This window comes from Lycorma delicatula, chromosome 11 (assembly GCF_047948215.1).
Source record: "Lycorma delicatula isolate Av1 chromosome 11, ASM4794821v1, whole genome shotgun sequence".
NCBI classification, from domain to species: Eukaryota; Metazoa; Arthropoda; class Insecta; order Hemiptera; family Fulgoridae; genus Lycorma; species Lycorma delicatula.
In genome coordinates this window covers 62,369,879-62,392,847 of record NC_134465.1, presented here as the reverse complement: position 1 = coordinate 62,392,847, position 22,969 = coordinate 62,369,879, and the positions used below count along the sequence as shown (strand labels likewise).

The 22,969-nt window shown below is 32.0% G+C and overlaps 1 long non-coding RNA gene across 1 annotated transcript in view; it reads left to right on the top strand.

Moving 5' to 3' along the window:
• Positions 1–20,863, top strand: part of LOC142332548 (uncharacterized) — a 113,867-nt gene extending 93,004 nt beyond the window's left edge. The window contains exon 3 of the long non-coding RNA XR_012758323.1: positions 20,495–20,863. This is a non-coding gene — a long non-coding RNA (uncharacterized LOC142332548). The remainder of the gene's footprint in view (positions 1–20,494) is intronic.
• Positions 20,864–22,969: the final 2,106 nt, after the last annotated feature.

The following is a 22,969-nucleotide window of genomic DNA, read 5'->3' as shown; positions in this document are numbered from 1 at the left end:
TTTAGCGGCGAGGATTACATTTTAACAAAAAAGATTGTTTAAATATTCATATACAGGTTATGCTTAAAAAATTTGCTTAAGTAATTTTTTTTCTTAAGTTGATACCACTTGAATAAAAATTAAAAAAAAATTATCTTGCATTTTAGGTCCAGGGTCTATAAATAAAAAAACTGTGGACATTTTTTTATTGCTCTATATATAAAATACCATTCGAATTATTTGTTATTCGTTGCCTTCTAAATTATTAAATAATTAAAAACTATTTTAATTTGGTGAAGAAATGTTAAAATACTGTTACGAGATTCGATATTGCTTAGCTTTTATTTCAGTGGAGGGGGGAGAAAATCGTTAATTTATGAAATAAAAACTGATAAGGTCGTGAGGAAATGATTTTTTATTTATTTAATGAGCCTTTCATTTTTAAAGAGTAGAAATTAATATTTATTTAATCGTGTTTTGTAACTTATAATGACAGATACCGTTGGATAATGGTAAAAGTTTGAAAATAGAAACGTAACTAAAAAAAAAAGGTATAAAGTTTTTCTAATTTTTAGTTTTACAACCTACTACATAGACGAGTAGTTTTGAGTGTAATAATAATTTTCAGTTTTAATCACACGGGTAAGTCGGAAATTTTTAGATTAAAAAAAAAAATAGTTTAGATAACCTGAATATTTCTTATTGGAATTGTTTATAATTACATTTTACCATTCTTTATAAATTATGTATCTTTAATTTTATAATTCATAAATATTATTGACGATTTCACGCGCTTGATTACAAAATTTTATTCTTAATTACGAATTCAAATTTTGCCATAACAAGCGAAAAACAAAAATATTTCTAATAATAATAAATGCAAAACCCAACCATTTTGAAATACACTTTAGCGATTAAATGAGAAATAAAATTTCATAAAAACTACGAAACATAAGAAAGAATATGTAAGTATTTATTTTATGCCTTTCTAACAGTTCGAGTACTATTATAATACACTAAATATTAACTAAATTTATTTATTCACGATAATTTTTGATGGAATTGTGCTACTGCATTTTTATTTTCTTGTTCAGAATGATTTCAGATAAATTTGTTCGTTATTTTTTAGCGTAAAAAAAGAATTTTATCGATGCTATTAACCATGTGAAAATATGTTTGGGTAAGAGTGAATTTTTTTGCAATCCAAGCAGTAAAAAAAAATTATTTTGTTATTCTTAATGTATGTGTGTGTGTGTGTGTGTGTGTGTGTGTGTGTGTGTGTGTGTGTGTGTGTGTGTGTGTGTGTGTGTGTGTGGGCGCGCGAGCGCGAAGGAATGTAGGTGTTTACACACAAATATACCTGAGCATGCACGTACTCACAGAAGCCATCTCTTCTAAAATTTATGGGAATAGCGGTTGTTTACTTTTACTTAAATATATAAAATTTAAAAAATCATTAATGTTAATGCTAATTCTGATTTGGTTTGAGAAATGAACATACTGTACTTTCTTTTTCCTGTTTAGCCTCCGGTAACTACCGTTTAGATAATACTTCAGAGGATGAATGAGGATGATATGTATGAGTGTAAATGAAGTGTAGTCTTGTACATTCTCAGTTCGACTATTCCTGAGATGTGTGGTTAATTGAAACCCAACCACCAAAGAACACCGGTATCCACGATCTAGTTACTCAAGTCCGTGGAAAAATAGCTGGCTTTACTAGGACTTGAACGCTGGAACTTTCGACTTCCAAATCAGCAGCTGATTTGGGAAGACGCGTTCACCACTAGACCAACCCGCTGGATGAACATACTGTACTGACTAATTCTAATATAACTAATCGAAATAAAATAATCTCTTAACAATAAAAAAAATCAAATAAAAATAGATTAATTTTGTTGCCGGCCTCTGTGGCGCGAGTGGTAGCGTTTCGGCCTTTTATCCGGAGGTCCCGGGTTCGAATCCCGGTCAGGCATGGCATTTTCACACACGCTACCAAATCATTCATCTCATCCTCTGAAGAATGCTTAACGGTAGATCAGGAGGTAAAAAAAAATATTAAAAAAATTTGTTGCTATAGAAACGTTAATAAATTCTCATCTGTCGAATAGGAGTTACAGATGTCATATGTTAAACTATTTTTGTCTTTGGAATGGATTTTAAATTGATTTTACAGATGGTACCTCCCCTCAGATCCTTTTATTATGTCAATAACGTAACACAAACAAGTTAGTCTCGTGAAGACGGGTGGGGATTTTTCACGCTTTATATGTCTTATCTTTTTATGAAGTGTACGTATATAGGCTCGCGTTAACTCAAATTTCTGCTGTAGATAGATCAATCACGTTTCTATGTACACCGATATAGATTCATGTCGACGGGTGGGATTTTAATCTAGATCAGAAATTGATCATTTTAAGCGTGCACTTTGGAAACGGTGGGAGGGAAGGGAAAAAAGGTATGCTCTTCATATCTTTATACTACAAGATAGGAAAGATCGCGCCTCGCCCGGTTTGTACACGTAGATTAATACATTTCACTAATAAATCCTTAAGATTACACTAAATTACCACAAGGCGCAGCGAGACGGGAGCGTGTCCTATATACTTTATACGATGAAATACTGTAGCATTTACACAATTTGGAACTTACACGTAGGGGCTTTCCTGTCAAATGAATTAGATACCAAGTGTGTTGTAGCAGGAAGGAGTGGGACGTATCCCTCAGAATAATATTAATTTATATTTTCTTTCAAGAAACAAAAACCAGTAAACCGAAAAGTATTTAAAGAAAATAATAAGACCGCACTAATATATAAATTGCATTTACACCGATAACTTTTTAAATAAATTCTTTTGGTTACTGTATTCAAAATAAATATTTAAAAATATATAAATAAAATAAATCTACAGTAAACTTGAGAAAACATTTCTTCTTTACTGATTATATAATAAATAGCTTAACAAAAAGAATTATCTTCATTTGTTCAAATATTTTTATTTATTAATAAAAACATTTTCTTATGAAAAACACACCTTTATGTAGAAGTATAATGTTATAGAAAGAATAGTAAAATGTGTATCATAAACAAGCGCCTGCTTTTCATAGCCGAGGTTGTATTCTTGTTTGGCACACTGTACAAATATATATGTATATTAAATTTGTAGATGGGTAATAATAAAAAATAATCCATTGAACAATGAGTATTGGTTTTTTTTTGTTAAAATTAGGAACATTCATTGTTTAATGGATTATTTTTTGACTAGTTTTGTTTTTAATCAGCTTAAAACGTAATTATGAGTAAATTTGAGAAAAATAAGAAAAAAGATTAACCTAAAAAATACATTACTACCAAAAAAAAAAGAAAATAAATTACTTTCCAACAAATTTGGTAGCATTATCTCACGGACCGGCACCGGTCCTACGGACCGGTGGTTGAGAAACACTGCTTTAAAGTCTTCTGCGCTTTCGGAGACTTCATTATTGGTTATTCAATTTTTTTTTCTGACACCTTTACTTCCAGCTTTTCAGATCTCTGAAAGGGGATTTTCTCAATCTGAACATTTTTTTAAATAAAATTTTCCATTTCAAATTTGGGACGTTGACTACCACGAATTTTTCCTGGAGCAGTATTGGAAATATTCAATGTTCGCACCACAACCGAGACGGTAACGTTTTTTTTTTAATTATCATTTTGTGATCTTTCATTTCTCATTAGCCTCCGGAACCACTGTAATGTATTACTTCAGAGGATGAATGAGGATGATACATATGAATGTAAATGAAGTGTAGTCTTGTACAGTGTCAGGTCGACCGTTCCTGAGACGTGTGGTTAATTGAAACCCAACAATCCAAGAACACTAGAATCCATGATTTAGTGTTCAAATCTGTATAAAACTGTCTTTACTAGGATTTGAACGTTAGAACTCTCGACTTCCGCTGGTTTGCGATGATGAATTCATCACTAGACCAACTCGTTGGGTTATCATGCTGTGATCCAGATAGCGAAAAAGACCGAGTCCCGGCGGGGATGCTCCACTGGGGGTGTCCCCGTTAGAGGCATTGGCATAAAGATCGAGTCCCGGCTCCCGGAGTGGGGAACCAGGGACGGTATAGCCGGGCCTGTTGGATACTACTCTGGGGGTTTGAGGCGGGCGCAACGTAAGATCCGACCGGCGGGCCGAGACGAGGAGACCTATTACAGTAAAGGACACTCCCCTGGGCTGTGTAATACTTTGCAGGATCCGACCGGAGGGAGAAAGAAAAAAAAACGTACGTTTTCTCTTAACAAACCTACCGGTGGTTTATGAATAGAAGCAATTTCCATCAACCATTATAAGTGGATCAATTGTCCACTTTTATTTCTAGTGTGTTTTTCAGCGGTTCACTGTTTCGCGTTTTTTATTTAATTTTAACCCTATTACTTACTCAGAGGCTCTGCTAAATTCTACATTTTCCCTCCTACATCATGCCTTTTTCAATGTAGTATGATTTACATAGTGTTAACAGGTTTTCAATAAATTGTAATTTTATAGTTTTCTCTTCGAACGCATTTTTTTTTTTAGTTAATTTTATAAAATTTATCATTTTATAAAATTAAAAAAAACTACTTTTTTATATGAATTAATTAAAAAAAATATCTAAATTTGTATATATTTCTACATTATAGCATCTAAATTTAAAAAAAAAAAAATTGTTATGTACACTTCTTTGTACGCATATTACAATTCTTTGTACAGTATGTACAAAGAATATGCAATTCTTTGTACGCATATGTTATGTGACTTCTTTGTACGCATATTAAATTACATATACTTTTTATTATACGTATATACATATTTTTTTCTTTTATATCGAATTATTTATTGTAAAACTTTTACAAAGGTTAATAATTATTAATAAATGAATATATTAAAATTAAAAAAAAGGAGATGAATTCTGATTCCAACCGATTTATTTTTTTCCTGTTTAACCTCCGGTAAATACCGTTCAGATAATACTTCAGAGGATGATATGTATGATTGTAAATGAAGTGTAGTCTTGTACATTCTCAGTTCAACCATTCCTGAGATGTGTGGTTAATTGAAACCCAACCACCAAAGAACACTGATATCCACGATCTGGTATTGAATACCAGATCAAATATATATAGTATAATAATATATATAGCATATATAATATATATAGTATATTAAAAATAACTGCCTTTACTAGGCTTGAACGCTGGAACTCTCGATTTCCAGATCATCTGATTGGGAAGACGCGTTCACCACTAGACCAACCGGTGGTTTCGAACCGATTTGCCTTTTAAAATTCAAACATTTCATTAATTAAAATTTTATTTGGCTGTAACTCTGGAACCAATGAAAATAAGTACCATTTATCATATATCGTTGAAAAGCTCTCAATGAGGACTTATTACTGCAATTAAGAAAAAGTCAAAAATCCAGTTTTTTTGGATTTTGGGCTTTTTTGGACACTTTTGGTCCAGTCGATTACAATCAAAAGGGGAGGTACACAAAAGTCCTAAATCCAAAATTTCAACATTCTACGGCTAATCGTTTTTGAGTTATGCGAAATACAGACGTCACGCCGAAAATTAGTCAAAATAGATTCAGGGATGGTCAAAATGGGTATTTCCGTTCAAATATGTAATCGCGAAATTTTTCGCGATTACAATACTTTCTCCTTGTACGGGAAGTAAAAATTTAATCGTTAAAAAACACTGTGATGCATGTACCCATAAATTTTCAAAAAGTCGAAAACATATTTTTTGAATTTCTCATGCTAATATATTCTGAAAATCATGGTCCTACTGTGGTCTACAGTATTTAGAGTTGTTCATCAATGTTTGACCTTTTCGATTGTATAGCGTGTATTCATGCTACGCACGTGATATTCATGTTTATGAATAATATATGAGGTATTCTTTTTGTTCTATCTAATAATAATAGTATTTATTCTTTATTATCTCTATACAATATGAAATTATCTACATATATATGATACCATTAGATAATATTGTAGTAGCTGCAGTATGAATTAATTTAATCTTCTTGATTACATTTTTTTTAAATACATTTTTATTTCGATGTAACTCCCGTTATATCTTCCATGATTTGATTATTTGAAATAAAAATTTTCAAATTTTTTATATTATTCGAAATAATCTGGGAATTCATTTTTTACAAGTTTTGCCGTAATTCATCTGATGGATAATGGATTTGATAGTGCTGATAACCGCATAAAAATTTCAGTAATTTCTCAAGTTTTTATGCGTCTCTCCTTGCGAATAAAGTCATTCGTGCTATTTTACAAAGCGTTAGTGGAAACTTCCAGAGGTCTACAATGAAAATGTGTGACACTTGTTTCGCCCAATTTAAACTGTTCGAGCATCGGATAATTTCATTCATTGAAGCACTGGATACAATGGGATCATCGAAAATTTTTTTTCATAGATTATAATCTATGAATTATAATTATAATACATTGTAAATAATTATTTACAATTTATTTTTTTGTCGAACAATTTTTTTAATGTCTCCTTAAGGTACAAAACTTACCTACCGGGTTGGTCTAGCGGTGAATTCACCGTCTTTCCATATCAACTGATTTGGAAGTCGAGAGTTCCAGCGTTCAAGTCCTAGTAAAGTTAGTTATTTTTAAACGGATTTGAATACTAGATCGTGGATACCGATGTTCTTTGGTGGTTGGGTTTCAATTAACTACACATCTCAGGAATGATCGAACTGAGACTGTACAAGACTGCACACTTCATTTATACTCATACATTTCATCCATTGAAGTATTATCTGAAAGATAATTAGCGGAGGCTAAACAGGAAAAAGATAAAAGAAGGCACAAAACTTAAAAAAATATAAATTTTTCTTACCGATGTATTTAATTTCCCGTTATTGCAGTTGGTACATATATTGCTACAGTGGGGAAAATAATTTTTTTTCTAATTATGATCTTGAATATTATATTTATAATATTTTTTATTATATTATTTTATGTTACAGACAGATTGTAATGGTACTAGATTATTTTTAATTTTTTATCAGCGTATGAAATGGTAAAAATATATCTCTCTATAGTTTTAATATTTTAAAATATGTTTTTAATTAAATCATATATAGGATGTTCATAAATAATTTTTTATCGGTTGAACATCGAGAAATAAAATTTAAGAGATGCTCCTATTTCAAAACGATTTATTTTTACGGTTTATCATCACCACTATACCTAAATGCCTACATATGGGAATGCTTACAAATGGGAATATATCTCGACTACGATCACATCAATGATAAAAAAGAAGGCCAATGAAGAGAGGCGACGACAGGCTGAGCAGATCGATAAAGACATGGAGATGGATGATGGGTGATCAAGGGAGGGCCTTCAAGGGTGATCAAGGGCCAGCTTCTACGGGAGGGCGGCGGGGTTCCTCGGAGTCGACGCTCGTCGATCGCCCCCTGCAGACGCCTTCCGGTTATCCGGATTCGGATAGTTGAGTGCTTGTGTGATCATGCAGGGGCTGTACATACCATATGGCTTAAATCCGGCCCATGCATAATAAGAGGGAAGGATTTTAATGGATGAGTACTCCGCATTGCCGTCAGTGCGGACCTGACGGCGGCTGGCAGAGCTTTTTCCTCCACCTAAGAAAACAAAAAAAAAAAGAAGAAATGCCTTCGTAGAGAACACCTCGTAAAAAGGATAAGAGTATTGTACATATTTTAAACGTAATTAAAAAAAAAAAAAACGTACAAAGAAAGCGAGTAGGTGCATTATAGATTGTTACTTTTAGCTAGTCGGTCTCAACTGCAGAGGTTCCAGCAGACCTTTCCGCCTCCTCGCGTCGTAATTGAAAATGAAAATGAAGATTAATTGTTGTAAAAATAAATGTTGTGTTGTTTTAAATAAATTATTAAAAAAAACTTCGCCACGTTTTATTTAACTAAATATTTTCATTACTTTTAATTTTAAAATGAATAATTATTACATTTATTTATTGGTTGTTTATTAGATATTTATATAATTTATTTTTTACTTTCCAGTGCATTTTTATATTTGTTAATATATTATATTTTTTTGTTTAAAATTCTCAATTTGAATTAATTCTTATTTTTACTTTTTAGAGGGTTTTTCTAATTTGTTTCCTTTTTTTTATTAATGTTAATATTAATATTAGTTAAATAAAAGCTTTTTTAAAAAATAATTTTTTATATGTAATCAAATGTATTTTTGTATTTTTTTTCTTTTTTTATATTTTTTTAAATTTTTTAGTCTTAATGAACAATAAACTTTTTACATTCAAAAAAAAAAATTCTTATACTTATATCTGTATATTATTGTTTGTTCAAGTTTGTTTATTAAGACTAAAAAGTAAAAATATTTATTTATACACATCGAAGTTATATACGTGTACCAAAATTTCAATCATTTTCATACGATAGATCATGAGAAATGAAAATTTTCAACTAAATGCATGAATTTAGCGTAGGGATAGCGCGTGGGGGTGGGTCATATCAAATTTCGACACCGTAGTCTTTTATTGTCATCAAAGTTACACACGTGTACCAAATTTCATTGATTTTCATACGATTGATCAAAAGATATAGCAGTTGCAAGATATGATTATTCCTAAAGCAAATTAAATAAAAGCTTTTAAAAAGAAAAATAATATAAAAATATATCAGAAATTATAATGAAATAAAATTTTGTGTACTTTTCATTAAAAAAAAAAAAGAAGTGTATATGTAATTTAATATGCGTACTAGGAAGTCATGTGGTGCCACATAACATTTTTTTATTTCTTTTAATTGTTTCTATTTTATTTTCTTTTGTTTTAATTGTTACTGGTTTAACAAATAAAAATAGCATTCTGAGAATAATAAAAACATACATAAAACTAAAAAAAAAAGGTTACATAATAACAATTTAAAAGAGCTAAAAACTTCACTCTTGAATACAGTACAGTTTGTTATGAATAGAGATAAAAACTTCCGTTTTGGTATCTGGTTTTTATTACAACTCGCGCGTATCGACACCATATCGTAACAATTGTTCTCGATGTTAATTTCGCACATCGTTTAACAGTCTTAAAGAGCTATACAGGTTTATTAATAGGATTGTACAGTATTTATACGATATATATTTTATTTAGTTTTTAATTCTTTTTTATTTAAATTATAAAACAAGGAAGATATTTATATTTTATTAAACGTAATATGTATGAAATTGTCACTGTGTATAATTAACGATATAATGTAATAACTTATAAGATGACATATTGGTTGTTAATTATGTTTATACCAAGCGTATATCGTTAAATTATCTGTATTAATACAGTACAGGACATTATTCTGTGTGAAACATATTGGTTTTAATGGTACATATCTTGCATCGATGAATGATTATCAGAAATTAATTCCCGGTAATTATATTTCTCTCCGTTATTTCTTATGAATATAAAGGTCGGGTGAAATTTGATATACATGTGAAATCGAATAGAATTGAACTGATTAAATATATTTTGATAAATTTATTTTCAGTAATTTAGAAGTAAATTTATAAATTATTATATTAAAAAATTTCTATTGATTAAAAAAATACAAAGAAAACAAATTATTTTTCCTATCTTAATCTATTTTCAATGTTGTTATATTTAAAGTTTTATAAAGAAGGGAAAAAATTAGGTTAAAATTAAGAGGAAAATATATTCACATCATTGTCCTTCTATTTTTTTGTGCATATATGTACATATTTTAGTGCATCTTATGTGAGAAAATATTTAAAAAAATTCCCGTTATAGATAAGTAGTGAGAAAAATTTAAACTAGATTTTAGAAAAACATCAGACACTCCTCCGTTACGTATCATGAAACACTAATTTCAGTTCCCAACTTGTCTACGTTAAATTATGGCTCAAAGAATAATGTTCTGTAAGTAATTGAAGGTTTCGTGAATTAAATTTATATTTTTTTTTTTAAGTTAAAATAGAACATTGCTAACTTTACGTTATGTATACTAACCGTTGTGTGTTACGGTATTTTAAATTTGGTTTTTTAACTGATCCTTTTATTTTTAGTATTGCATTATTTTAAATATTGATTTTTCGTTTATTAAGAAGGCCAGTCGGCGAGGATTTTCTGAAATAAATCGCATCTATATGACATCACATGAATTTACAAGATATGAATCTTTTATTCCTCTATCTGTACCAAACCGCTTTTTTTTACGTTGGTTCGGTAATTTCAATGTATTTTCTATAATTTGTGTACAGATTCGAGTCTGTGGGTCAAACAAATTTTGTGAATGATTAATAATTATTGTTTGGTGAATAAAGTTTACCGGTAGGTTTTGAATTCCTCGATATGCCCTCTATTCGTCCGAAGTAATTATCGATTATGTAATATTTGTTATCAAAGGTATTAAAGAATGTGCGCTTCTGTCTGGTACCGCGCTCAAAAAAACGTTCTTTACTTTCTCGGCAGTAATGGCAATATAGTCCACCGGGTTGGTCTAGTGGTGAACGCGTCTTCGCAATTCAGCTGATTTGGAAGTCGAGAGTTACAGCGTTCAAATCCTAGTAAAATCAGTTATTTTTATACAGATTTGAATACCTGGTTGTGGATACCGGTGTTCTTTTGATGGCTGATTTTCAATTAATCACACATCTCAGGAATGGTCGAACTGAGACTGTATAAGACTACACTTCATTTTCACTGATACATATCATCCTCTGAAGTATTATCTAAAAGTAATTACCGGAGGCTGAACAGGAAAAAGAAAGTGTAATGTCAATATACGGAAAACATTTTGTCGCGTGAACGTACTCCGTCAATTTTAACTATCATATCGGGTCCGCCGATTACCAATGGATTGTTAATGATATTTTAAGCACAAACCTCGCTCACATAGTTACTTAAGTCCATAAAAATGTTGTGGTCGATTTCTAACTCGTGCTCACAAAATTTGACTGATGTTAGGCCCTTTGTCTAGTATAAATGAGGAATATTATTTTTCGAAATGGCAATTTAGACGGGAGCGAAATCTATTTTGACGTTACCGTTTAAATTCTGTACACCCTCATTGGGACACATCAACCGGTCCCGCCCACCCATTCGTAAAATTACACCATTCTCAATTACGCGGATTGTGTAGAATGCGTGTTCTTGGAAAAACAAAACGGCATCATTTTCAATTGTAACGCTTTCAACAAAACGCATAAAATTCATGGTAGATGACGGAAAGAAAAAAACAGAACTGGACGATGACGTTTAATTGATGATCAATAACCGGCTAAATCCAGACATGTATGAACGCGCGTGGTTTGAACATCCATAGTATGTACATTCAATCACTAGGTTGATATACAGAATGTTCAAAAATGACACAATCTTTTGAGAAAATGAGTTAATTACAATAGTCGTTGAAAGAGGACTCCATTATGCGATTCACATAATTAAATATTACTTGCATGCTCTTAACACATGTTGTAAAGTTTGTTGAGGAACTACAGCGACACATTTTTCAATTGCGCCTGTATTTCGGGAACGCTGTGACGTTTCCAAAATCCAAAATGCCAAATTTAAGGAAATAACAGAAATAATGTATCGAAGAGATTGACTTTCATAGATAACATTATTAAAGGATTAGTAGTAATAAAGAATGTTCAAAAACTGATGCTGCCTTATGGGAAAAGAGGAAGTTACTATAGTTTTAGCTGCCGTATGCAATTCACACAATTGAATACGACGTTGCATGCTCTTAAACACATGTTGTAACATTTGTTGAGGAATTGCAGCGATACATGGTTCAATTTCGCTCTGTAATTTGGGAACGGTGTGAGGATGAGTTTTGTAAGCAGTATCCTTAAGGTATTCCCACAAGAGAACATCAGGAGGGGATAAATCAGGAAACCAAGGGGGCCACAACCCCTTTGAAACCACTTTTCCATGAAAAGACTGATCCAAGTAATTCATAGTGTTGTTGGTTATATGAGCTGTAACGTCGTCCTGTTGAAACTACGTTTACTCTAGCCGGTCTGTAGGTATAGTATTTACTAATTGTTGCACTATCACTATATAGCGTTTACTGTTAACTATGCCGTGAAAGAATGTCATGAAGATTCGCCTACGTGAAATTGCACACCAAACGTCCACTTTTTGTCCGTGCATAGGAGACTTGTGCAATTGATGCGGATTTTCCGTGCGTGAATTCTGTGCGTTCAGGTATCCATTAAGGTGAAACCATGCCTCGTCTGACCGAAACCGATCATTAAGTTCTTCCTCGTCAGGCGTTACAGATGACATGAAACACACACGTTTCCCAGTGTCGTAACAACTCGTGAACAACACGATTTCTCTCCGGATGCATTTTTAAACACTTTCACAGTGTCGTATGGGCACTACCGACGGAGATATCAGACTGGCTAAATGGGTGTCGTACAGACGTTTTGGGATATAAAGAATATGCAGCTTTGCAACGTCGATCAACTTTTCTGGTGTCATACTTTCGGTCGACCACTTTGACGCATCTACCGCCACAGTCCCTGTCTCTTGGAACTTGTCGTACGGCCGCTTGATGAAAGATTTGTTTGGTGCATGCACACTATACTTTTTTGTCAAGATATTCTGGGTCTGGGCATAACTGGCACATTTAATGTATTGGGAGACAATGAATATTCTCTGCTGCATTGTATATAACTCATTTTTCTTCAATTTTCCTCAGTCAAACATGCAACAAAAGAAGGAAATATACTTCCATAAGATTGCGTTACTTTTTGAACACTCTGTATAAAGTATTAAATATTAATAATTAACATTTCTTGATACATAACAGAAGAGTGATAAAAATCATTACAAATATTACTAACTTTAATTATTATGCTTATACATTTTTTTTTCAAGAATATAACCTTGGTAGGAATAAACAAGTACTCAATGCCAGAGTATCTGGAGAAAATGAAAAGTGTTTTTTAGCTGTGCCAAATATACTGTTCCATATTAGCATATCAAGCTCGGTGAAATACAGGAGATATTCAGTTCACTCCTTTTACATGGTCAACACAGAAGATTGGTTTTAATAATCGACATCATTACGTTCAGAGATAATACACTGACTGCTATGATACCTATTGTATTTCAGTTATTTTATGCGCGTTGCCTCCGTAAAAAACCTGGAAAGGGTTGATTTATTGTTTTAAATATTATTATAATGTAAATTGTAAATTTTATACAGTTATATCTTTTATAAAAAATAAAAAAGTGAGTTTTTTTTTATAGCACCCGGGCGAAACCGAACAATGTCTTCTTGCTTTTCTTATTGCTATTATTTATTGTCTAGAAATTACAATGTTTTATGCGTTCTAATTAACGTTAAGTGGTGTTACATTGAACTGTTATGGTTTGTGAACATAATCTTTCTATCAACAATACATAGCGGATTCATGACCTGTCGTTCCCTCTATTTACAACACTTTGTGAGTATTATGTACGTGTGTGGGTGTGTGTGTGTGTGTATGTGAGATAGATGTCTGCTGCTTGTTTGTTCTTTCGTTTAGCTCATTTTATAAACAGCTGTTTTATAATTGTTGATTATGGCAGTACTAAAATATTAAACAGGTTCCTTACGTATTAAGCAGTAATTTTGTTTCTTTTTAGCTGGTATTATAATTTTAACACGTCACGTTATATATGTTACGTAATTTTTTTTCTTTACTTTCATTTACCAAGTAAAGGAAGTATTGTGATCGCGAAAAATTTCGGTTTTCAGATTTCAACGGAAATATCCATTTTAACTATCCCTGAATCCATTTTGACTAGTTTCATCGTAACGTCTGACATATGTATCTCGCATAACTCAAAAACGATTAGCCTTACGATGTTGAAATTTTGGATTTAGGACTGTTGTAACATCTAATTGTTTACCTTCCCTTTTGATTGTAATCGACTAAACAAAAAGTGTCCAAAAAAGGTAAAAATAAAAAAAAAAAAAAATTGGATTTTGGACTTTTTCTTAACTGCAGTAATAAGCTCTCATTGAGAGCTTTTCAACAATATATCATAATGGTATTTATTTTCATTGGTTCCAAATTTATAGCCAAATAAAATTTAATTAATGAAGTATTTGAATCTTCAAATAAGGTAAGGCACATCGGTTCGAATTAGACTTCATCTCCTTTTTTTTTTTTTAATTTAAATATATTGATTTATTTATTAATAATTATTAACCTCGGATTTAAAAAAAAAAAAAAAAAAAAAAAACGTTTACGATGAAATAATAATTCAATAACAAAAAAAAAGAAAAAATATCAGAGGTTATTAATGAAATAAAATTTTATGTACGTTTCATTTTAAAAAAATGGGTATATATAATTTAATAGGCGTACAAGGAAGTCATGTGATGTCCACGTCAGATTTTTTAAAATTTGTATTAATGTTACCTGTTTATAGTTAAATATATTGTCGGTTAATAAGTTTTTTATTTTAAAATCTGCTTTATACATTACAGTTTTTTCATTTAGTTAGTGTATGTATCCGTTAGATAGCGTGTGTTTCTAAGTATTTTGAATATTGTTTATTGCTTGCTTACTGGGTGGTAAAACTTCTTAACGTCTGTTTATTTTAAGATATTTTGTATTAATTTCACATTCAACGCGTCTATTTACATTTTAATATTAATAATATTTTATGCTTATTATGCAGTTTGAAGCTCTATTAGCTGAATTTATAAATCAATATATGTTTGAAATTTAGTTTTTAAACTATCAAAATATTTTATTGTTATTATATTATCTTTATAATTACCGGACTTTCTTAAACAAATTCGTTTCAGTTTTTTGTCTTTCTTACTGTGCACTATATTATTTTGACTGAATCTTATGCATAAAGTCTAAAAGTAGACGGTAAGGGCAATTACAATTTTTAATTAATAATTAATGGAAAATTAATAATTTATAAATAATTATATACTGCTGCTTTGGTACAAATTATTAAACTATTTAATAGCCAATAATATTATTTTAATTGAAGAAAATAAACAAATGACTTAAATAATAATATTCTATTATTTATTTTTCATCTTATTATCTCGATCTAAAAAACTAATTGGCTGATTATATTTATATATTTACGTCACATGTATAAATAATTATTTAATTTAAAAAATTGTTTTAATTTTATTACAGCGTTTCATCTATATGAATAAAAATGTAAATGTTCGTTTGTTCAAAATCTTAAATTTCCGAAAGTTCTTTACCGGTTACTTTGAAATTTTGACAACGTAGCATTCGAATACGCGCGTGTTTTTATTTCTTTTTTTTTGTCTTCAGTCATTTGACTGGTTTGATGCAGCTCTCCAAGATTCCCTATCTAGTGCTAGTCGTTTCATTTCAGTATACTCTCTACATCCTACATCCCTAACAATTTGTTTTACATATTCCAAACGTGGGCTGCCTACACAATTTTTTCCCTCTACCTGTCCCTCCAATATTAAAGCGACTATTCCAGGATGCCTTAGTATGTGGCCTATAAGTCTGTCTCTTCTGTTAACTATATTTTTCCAAACGCTTCTTTCTTCATCTATTTGCCGCAATACCTCTTCATTTGTCACTTTATCCACCCATCTGATTTTTAACATTCTCCTATAGCACCGCATTTCAAAAGCTTCTAATCTTTTCTTCTCAGATACTCCGATTGTCCAAGTTTCACTTCCATATAAAGCGACGCTCCAAACATATACTTTCTAAAATCTTTTCCTGACATTTAAATTAATTTTTGATGTAAACAAATTATATTTCTTACTGAAGGCTCGTTTAGCTTGTGCTATTCGGCATTTTATATCGCTCCTGCTTCGTCCTCTTTAGTAATTGTACTTTCCAAATAACAAAATTCTTCTACCTCCATAATCTTTTCTCCTCCTATTTTCACATTCAGTGGACCATCTTTGTTATTTCTGCTACATTTACTTTTACTTTGTTCTTGTTTATTTTCATGCGATAGTTCTTGCGTAGGACTTCATCTATGCCGTTCATTGTTTCTTCTAAATCCTTTTTACTCTCGGCTAGAATTACTATATCATCAGGAAATCGTAGCATCTTTATCTTTTCACCTTGTACTGTTACTCCGAATCTAAATTGTTCTTTAACATCATTAACTGCTAGTTCCATGTAAACATTAAAAAGTAACGGAGATAGGGAACATCCTTGTCGGACTCCCTTTCTTAATACGGCTTCTTTCTTATGTTCTATTATTACTGTTGCTGTTTGGTTCCTGTACATGTTAGCAATTGTCTCTGTATTTGAACCCTAATTTTTTTAAATTGCTGAATATTTTATTCCAGTCTACGTTATCGAATGCCTTTTCTAGGTCTATAAACGCCAAGTATGTTGATTTGTTTTTCTTTAATCTTCCTTCTACTATTAATCTGAGGCCTAAAATTGCTTCCCTTGTCCCTATACTTTTCCTGAAACCAAATTGGTCTTCTCCTAACCCTTCTTCCACTCTCCTCTCAATTCTTCTGTATTGAATTCTAGTTACGATTTTTGATGCATGACTAATTAAACTAATTGTTCTGTATTCTTCACATTTATCTGCCCCTGCTTTCTTTGGTATCATGACTATAACACTTTTTTTGAAGTCTGACGGAAATTCCCCTTTTTCATAAATATTACACACCAGTTTGTATAATCTATCAATCGCTTCCTCACCTGCACTGCGCAGTAATTCTACAGGTATTCCGTCTATTCCAGGAGCCTTTCTGTCATTTAAATCTTTTAATGCTCTCTTAAATTCAGATCTCAGTATTGTTTCTCCCATTTCATCCTCCTCAACTTCCTCTTCTTCCTCTATAACACCATTTGGTAATTCATTTCCTCCGTATAACTCTTCAATATATTCCACCCATCTATCGACTTTACCTTTCGTATTATATATTGGTGTACCATCTTTGTTTAACACATTATTAGATTTTAATTTATGTACCCCAAAATTTTCCTTAACTTTCCTGTATGCTTCGTCTATTTTACCAATGTTCATTTCTCTTTCCACTTCTGAACACTTTTCCTTAATCCACTCTTCTTTCGCCAGTTTGCACTTCCTGTTTATAGCATTTCTTAATTGCCGATAGTTCCTTTTACTTTCTTCATCACTATCATTCTTATATTTTCTACGTTCATCCATCAGCTGCAATATATCGTCTGAAACCCAAGGTTTTCTACCAGTTCTCTTTATTCCGTCTAAGTTTGCTTCTGCTGATTTAAGAATTTCCTTTTTAACATTCTCCCATTCTTCTTCTACATTTTCTACCTTATATCTTTTACTCAGACCTCTGGCGATGTCCTCCTCAAAAATCTTCTTTACCTCCTCTTCCTCAAGCTTCTCTAAATTCCACCGATTCATCTGACACCTTTTCTTCAGGTTTTTAAACCCCAATCTACATTTCATTATCACCAAATTATGGTCGCTATCAATGTCTGCTCCAGGGTAAGTTTTGCAGTCAACGAGTTGATTTCTAAATCTTTGCTTAACCATGATATAATCTATCTGATACCTTGCAGTATCGCCTGGCTTTTTCCAAGTGTATATTCTTCTATTATGATTTTTAAATCGGGTGTTGGCAATTACTAAATTATACTTCGTGCAAAACTCTATAAGTCGGTCCCCTCTTTCATTCCTTTTGCCCAGCCCGTATTCACCCACTATATTTCCTTCCTTGCCTTTTCCAATGCTTGCATTCCAATCTCCAACTATTATTAAATTTTCATCTCCTTTTACGTGTTTAATTGCTTCATCAATCTCTTCGTATACACACTCTACCTCATCATCATCATGGGCGCTTGTAGGCATATAGACGTTAACAATCGTTGTCGGTTTAGGTTTTTATATACGTGTTTTTATATACCTACTACTTATATATCTAAGATGCCACACCTGTGAGAGGTAAAAACATGCTTTTTTTCAAAACAGCGCTATCTGTTGGACGTAAAAGCTACACACACTATTATGAAATAATGAATTCGTGTAAAATATTTAGAATATTTTAGGATTTCATTTCAATATTTCCGTTATGTGTTCCTGCTATAGACTAAAAAACTACTGGACCGATTTACGCGCAGGGAAAAAGGGAGAAATCACTAAAGGGAAGAAGGGGAAAATGGGAAAAAATTTAAAAAATCGAAAAATGGGTATAAGGAAATGGAAATGAAAAAGGAGAAAAATGAAGGGGGAAAAGGGAAATAAGCGAAAGAGAAAGGGAGGAAGGAAAGGGGTAACATGTGAGAGATGATGGGGAAAATGGGAAAAGGGAAAGGTTAAATTTTGTGAAGTTCCGTAATGTTCATTTTGTTAATGTTTTATCAAACTCTCAATTGTGTTCATTTAGAAATATTGTGGAAATAAGTTTTCTTCTTAGAAATATTATTTAAGATTAAACAAAGACCTTTCGGGTGTGGTACGGGACTGGATTTTTTTCTCATAAAATATCTTTTATGTCATCTAAATTATTAAAAAAAAAAAATTATGGTAAAGTTTTCGTATTTGTTCAAATATTTTAGCGTAAACAGATAAGAAAATTATCTAAGTATATCTATTTCAAGAAATGTTTTTAAAATGTCTTTATTTCAATTGTATATTGAGAGGGTGAAGTTGTTTTATATTTTTGTCGACCAGTACATTAATATTTTTCTTTTGTTTTTACTTTTTCGGCGAATAGAATATCTAAAGTAAAGGAAAAAGTATGGTGGTTATGTTAAAAATAGGGTAACAGGTTTTTTCCAAATCTTTACGTTTTTGCGTCTTACTAATTCACCTAGACCAAAAATAAAACAGGTATGTCGCACTGCTTTTGGCCTTATATTTCAGTATTATCGAACCGATTTTGTTCAAATTTTGCTCTAATATTTTTATAATTTTCATTGATATTAGATTTTTTCAAAATTCGTTAAGGGTGAGGAGGATATTTCGAAAAAAAACCAATTTCGATTTTTTTCAGACATCTTTTAAAGAAAATTTGTGACTTTCAATGCTTATTTAAATTATCAAACAAAAAAAGAATTTTGGTACTTGTTTGTTATCGGACCGCTACTTGTTTTATGCAACTTCTTTAGATATTCTTGAGAATATGAATAACAACGTTTATTTAAGGTGGAAAAAGTAAATTTTTTAATGAAGAGTAACAATTACAAAACACCAGTAAACATTTTAAAATCCCATATTTCCTACACTGTGTTTGACTCACCGATAACTATTCAAATACGATTAGATTAATAAGTTGTTTTTTTTTGTCAAAGAAGCTGCATAAAATAAAAATAAGTTGCAGTGCGAAAATAAAAAAGTACCAAAGTTTTTATTAAAAAATCTGATGTGGACTCCACATAACTTCCTTGTACGCCTTTTAAATTACATATACACATTTTTTTTTTTAAATCAAAAGTATATAAAATTTTATTTCATTAATATCTTATGATACTTTTTCTTTTTTTATTGTTATTATTGAAATATTATTTATCGTAAAACTTTTTTTACAATCAGAGGTTAATAATTATTAATAAATCAATATATTTAAATAAAAAAACAAGTTAAAAAAAATGGAGTTGAAGTCTGGATTCAAACCGATGTGCCTTTTAAGTTCCAAACATTTCATTAATTAAAATTTTATTTGGCTATAACTCTAGAACTAATGAAAGTAATTACCTCTTATGATATATCGTTGAAAAGCTTTCAATGAGGGCTTATTACGGGAGTAAAGAAAAAGTCCAAAATCAAAATTTTCTTGGATTTTGGGCTTTTTTTAGACACTTCTGGTTCAGTCGATTGTAATGAAAAGGGAAGCTGCACAATTAGATGTTACAATAGTGTTAAATCGAAAAATTTCAACATCCTACGGCTAATCGTTTTTTAATTATACAAGATACATATACGTACGTAAAGACGTTACGCCGAAACTAGTTAAAATGGATTCAGGGATGGTCAAAATGGATATTTCCGTTGAAATCTAGAAACCTAAATTTTTTGCGATCATAATATTTTCTTTACTTCGTACAAGGAAAAATATCCCACAACTTTAAAAATTGAAATTATGTTTTTTGTTCTGTCTGGTTTAGGTTTAAATATATTTTTTAAGTTTATACTTTGTCAATAGATATTTAAATTTTTTTAAATTATAGACCCGGCCCTAAAATACAGAAAAGTTTGTTTTGAAAATTTTGTTTTTCTTATTTTAACTTTTATTGAAGGGGATGCTAGATTTAGAGAAAACTTTACTTAAGTAAATTTGTTAAGTTTAAACTACTTATTAATACTTTTAGAAAAGTCTCTCTTAAAATTTATTCCCCATTTATGAAAAAAATAAATACATTTTTTCTTTTATTTTTTAGCTCGTAACTCTTATTATTATTATTATTTAAAAAAAAAAGAAAAATAATTAGCCAGGAAAGTTATACAATACTTTGTCAACATTTAAAAAAATTTATTTGACATTTCTTAATTTTACTTTTTTAATTTTAATAGGATGCGGGTAGGAAAAATGACGTCACGAGAGGTACCAGTTATTCGAGTGACGTCACATACCGTTGGAAATGGAGAAGAGTTAGATGGCGTAGGAGGAGGGGCAAACGATGATTCATCAAATAATTCGAATTACATTAAAAGTACCAACAATTTACATCAACATTATCATTATCATTTGCGGCAGGATTCTTACAGGTGAGTGAGTGATCATCTTACTTTATTTGCTTGTTAATTTATTAAGTACATTCTATTCTAATGAAACATGTTGTTTCCGAAAAATAAATACTTATTTTATTGTTCCCGATGTATAAAATGCTATTTTTCACTAAAATGATATAATTTGCTAATTTTCATCCATTCATTTCAACAGATGCGCCTGAATTTATAAGTATGGATTCATTAGTTTTGCTGTGTTTTCTAATTCTCTCAAAAATGTATCAAATTTATTGTTAAATTAATAAAATAAAATCTGTATTTTTTGAGTTTTTTTAATTTATTTTCCTTTGTTGTAATTCCACACCCACTTATACTCGCCGATTAATTCAATAGAAGCTCGTCGATTGGCAACAAAACTGTATCGTGTTGGAGGTACGCAAACAAATATAATAAATCCGGATTCGTTCATTTATTACAAATCAACGATTTAAGAGGAGAGAAATAATCGATTTTTAATACTGTATTTGACGTCTGTATTAACCAAGTATGTATTCCATCTAAACAACAATATGAAAATTTTATACAAAAACTCTTAGAGGAGATCTGAAGTACTTATATGACACATCAGGTTATTCTCTATGGATGAAAAGTTTTGTTTCAATATCTGAAATGAATAACAGCCTTATTTATTCTGTCTACTGGCTGGTGTTGCTTATGATAGGATGTGGGAAAACGGATCGCATGTTGTTATTATTATTATTCTACGAGTGTTCAAAAAGAGACGTAACCTAATGAGAAAATGAGTAAGTTACAGTAGCTGTTGAAAGTAGTCTCCATTATACGATTCACATAATTGAATACGACGTTACTCATTCTTAGACACATGTAACGTTTTTTGAGGAATTGCAGCGGCATATCGTTCAATTTCGCTCTGCAATTCGGGAAAGATTTGAGGATGAGTTTTGTAAGCGGCATCCTTAAGATATCAGGAGAAGATAAATCAAGAGACCGAGGGGGCCCCAACCCTTTGAAATCGCTTGTCCATGAAATCAGTGATCCAAGAAAATCATAGTGTTGTTGTCTGTATGAACCATAGCATCGTCCTGCTGAAACCACATATGCTCTAGCCGGTCTGCAGGTAGTGTTTACAAATTTTTACACCATTTACGTGTAGCTCTCACTGTACCATGAAAGAATGTCATGAAGATTCGCTTATGTGACATACATACCAAACATACTTTTTGTCAGTATAGAGGAGACTCCTGCAGCTGATGTGGAATTTCCGTACACAAAATGCGTGAATTCTGTGCGTTCAGGTATCCATCAAGGTGGAACCAGGTTTCGGTGGAACCGAAACCAATCATTGAGTTCTTCCCCGTTGGGTATTACTGATGACATGAACCGCTGAAAAAAAAGCTACATGTTTTCTAGTGTCTGCAGGTAACAAGTAGTGAACAACACAAATTCTACGTTTTTTCCCCCTACATCCCCGAGCCGGATAGCCAATTAAGTATACTCGACTCGGGGACGTGTCCTTTCCGGATCTTTTAATTGCCTGCTTCTAATCTCCAACGGAAGAACCAGGCCCGGCTATGCCGTTCCCAGCCCCTCCTCCCGCCGGAGACCGGGTCTCAGTCTTTCAAACCGACGGCGTAGGAGCCGAAGCCGTCAAGGCGTATCCGGGAACCCACACCGCCGGCCGGGTCTCGGTCTTATCATTCATTCACTCCTAACGTACCCCAGGAGTCCCCGCTCCATCACGGGAACCCACACACCAGGGCATGTGAGCCCTCAGGAACGGGGCTGTCCGCCCAGCCCTGCTATAAACTACAACCCTCAGTATCCCAGTCGTCTTGCCTCATCTTCTTTTATTCTGAGAACTGCTCTTGCAAATATTGCAAAATTTTGCCAGTTTCCGGCCAAGAGTCACTCCGAGAGCTGCTTCGGTCGGGTATGCATCAGTCCTGCAATTATACGATGTTCCTCCCATCGTCTGCACACAAAAATAGTGTGCTCGGCATCGTCAACCGCATCGCAGTAACAACAGATTGGTGACTCTCTTCCGCCAAACCTATGCAGGTATTGTTGAAACACACCATGTCCCAACATGAGTTGCGTTGTGTGTTAATCTAATTCGCCATGAGAGCGATCTAGCCAAGCATTCAGGTCCGGGATACTTCTTCTGGTCCCTGCGGCCACTGCTGAACCCGCCCATGCCACCTTCCATTGTTCTCGTATAATAGAATTGGCCTCATTTTTGGGTATACCGGACGCTCTTAGTTTTCATCCTTTAATCTGCAATTCTATCGGGGGCACCAA